Source organism: Vulpes vulpes, chromosome 11 (genome assembly GCF_048418805.1).
Source record: "Vulpes vulpes isolate BD-2025 chromosome 11, VulVul3, whole genome shotgun sequence".
NCBI classification, from domain to species: Eukaryota; Metazoa; Chordata; class Mammalia; order Carnivora; family Canidae; genus Vulpes; species Vulpes vulpes.
Window position 1 is genome coordinate 53,379,526 of NC_132790.1, and position 2,918 is coordinate 53,382,443.

The 2,918-nt window shown below is 37.9% G+C and overlaps 1 pseudogene; it reads right to left on the reverse strand.

Annotated features, from left to right (window-relative positions):
• Window positions 1-1,142: 1,142 nt before the first annotated feature.
• On the reverse strand, window positions 1,143-1,248 carry LOC112933295 (U4 spliceosomal RNA; annotated as a pseudogene).
• Window positions 1,249-2,918: the final 1,670 nt, after the last annotated feature.

A 2,918-nucleotide genomic window follows, 5' to 3' on the forward strand; every position in this document is an offset into this window, starting at 1 on the left:
CTGAATGAAGTAAGTCAGTCAGAGAAACACAATTATATGATTCCACTCATATGTGGAGCTCAAGAAACAAAACAGAAGAGCATAGAGGAAGGGAGGGAAAACTAAAACAAGACATCATCAGAGAGGGAGACAAACCATAAGAGACTTAACCATAGGAAACAAAGTGAGGGTTCCTGGAGGGGAGGAAGGTGGAGGGATAGGGTGATGGGCATTCAGGAGGGCATGTGATATAACAAGCACTGGGTGTTATATATGAGTGATGAATCGTGAACTCTACCTCTGAAACTAATAATACACTATATGTTAATTAATTGAATTTAAATTAAAAATCAGATAAAATTAAAAATAAAAGGAAGAATAAGAATATATTTATATATTTGCTTATATTTTCAAAAAGAAGCGATAAAATTAGTTACCTATAGGAGGTGGGGAAATGAAGGGAAGGGAAAAGGTTGGAAGTGAATCTTCAGTGAGTTTGGTTAACATTTCATATAGTTTTTACTTTGGGATCAGGTGAGTGTCTTACATATTTAAAAAATTAAAATATAGGAGAAAATATTGTGTTATACAAACCAAGATTTTTGGTGTAAGAAAGAAGATGCGAAGCAAATATTAAATTGAAGACATTAAAATAAAACACTGTAAGGTTAAATTTGAATTAAGAATATCCACATGAACTCATCTTTAAAAGTGTCTTTCCTAGAATTGTCTGCTGAGAGGGCCAAGAAGGAATGGTACCCTAGTGTCAGTGAGTACACTTGCCCTCAGATCTTGGATTCTAAATTCATTTCTCACCAATAAGGAGAATGTCCTTATCCTTAGGAAGTGCATCTTGAAATATTTAAGAATAAAATGGCATGAATCTGCAGTTTGTTCTCAAATGCTTCAGCTGCATGCGCATGTACATGTGTTCATGTAAATGTGTGTATATGTGTGTGGTGATAATCTAATTATTGTACCAAGTAATCCCCTTTCTCACACTTGGCATAACTCTGAAGAATTGCTACAACTGCCCACACTCTCTTGTGGACATGGTCTCCATTCTGAAGAAGAACCAAAGCCTGAAAAGACATAAATTACTAAACTGCATGCCTCTGAGACTCAGAGATCCTAAATATGAGCAATGCCATGTGAGCTCTAATTTTCTGCTTAAAGCTACTTAAATCCTAAATATGTGAGATATTTAATTAGCAATAATCGTGCCTCGGATAAACCTCATTGGCTATGATACTGCCACTGTGCAAAGCTATGTGAGATATTTAAAATAGAACACATGGGACTTCAATCTTAGTGGTCAAAAGAGTTTATTGAAATACCATTTCCCAGTTCTTTTTTTTTTTTTTTTTTTTTTTTTTTTTGTTTCTTTGGCTGTGATAGCTGAGAATTTGCATTAGCAGTTACTGGCTTTGCTGTGGCTTTGATCTTTCCTCAGGAATTGGGAAATATGGGTTCTTCCTGGGGCTTTATGACTAACTTGTTATGTAGCTTGGGGGAAAGTCATATTATCTTTGGGATCTTTGTTTTTCAAGTTCCAAGTATGATGATTGGACTTGATATTTTTTTCCACTGTACATTTTTGTGATTTTGAATTTTTAACAAGCAGGGAAACATTTCTGAAAATAACAGGAGGAGCAAGAGAGAAAGAAAAGAATAATGATATAAAGAATAGGATATAAAGTGCCACCTGGAGTAGTTTAATCTTTTCCATCTAATTTTTAAAAATTTTTTATTTATTTATGATAGTCACAGAGAGAGAGAGAGAGAGAGGCAGAGACACAGGCAGAGGGAGAAGCAGGCTCCATGCACCGGGAGCCCGATGTGGGACTCGATCCCGGGTCTCCAGGATCGCGCCCTGGGCCAAAGGCAGGCGCCAAACTGCTGCGCCACCCAGGGATCCCCTCCATCTAATTTTTTAATATTAATTCTTTATCAAATTCTTTAAACAAGTTAAAAATGGATAGGGCAATAGATGGTTCCTGGACTATAAGAACAGCGTTTAAAAAAATATTTTTATTTATTTATTCATGAGAGACACAGAGAGAGAGAAAGGCAGAGACATAGGCAGAGGGAGAAGCAGACTCCATGCAGGGAGCCCCATGTGGGACTGATCCCGGGACTCAAGGATCACGCCCTGAGCTGAAGGCAGGCGCTTAACCGCTGAGTCACCCAGGCGTCCCAAGAACAGCATTTTGGTATATGATTTTATTGATAATTATCCTTAGTTATAACAATAAAATATTTTATTTATTAAAGAGAAAACATGAAGGGGGGAGGGGCAAAGGGAGAGGGAGAAGCAGACTCCCGGCTGGACAGGGAGCCCAACATGCAGCTACATCCCAGGACCCTGGCATCATGATCTGAGCTGAAGGCATATGCTTAACCTACTGAGTCACTGAGGAGCCCCGATAATTTTTTTAATCTAGAAGGAAAAGATGGGTTCTGAGTTATTCAAATTCAACACTTCCCTGTGGCTTTAGCTTATGTGGCAGCCTGCATGGGTATGCTAGAGCTGAGTGACAATTTTTTGGATTTTGGGTAATATGCTCCCAAATAACTCATGACAGCACTACCATTGCCACACAGTAAATCATTGGCTTCCTCACAGGTTTGAGGAATTAGACAATCAATCATGACCATCTATCAAAAGTATTAGAATACCAAACGCACTAAGCATGAAGTCCTATTGAAAATCATTTCATTCTCTTAATTGTTCATTAGGTTCCTCAGAGTCTGACAGATCTCCAAGGTCATTATCATGAACATTAATTATCAATGTAATGTGGCAAGGGAAAAGTCTGCTTGATAAGAGTTCTGTTTGGTACAACTCTGCAAATAAAAGAAGTCACCATTTTATTTGAGTGTGTATGAGTCTACTCTGCTGCCATATGGTGAGAGAATGGGAGTAAATGAAGAAAACC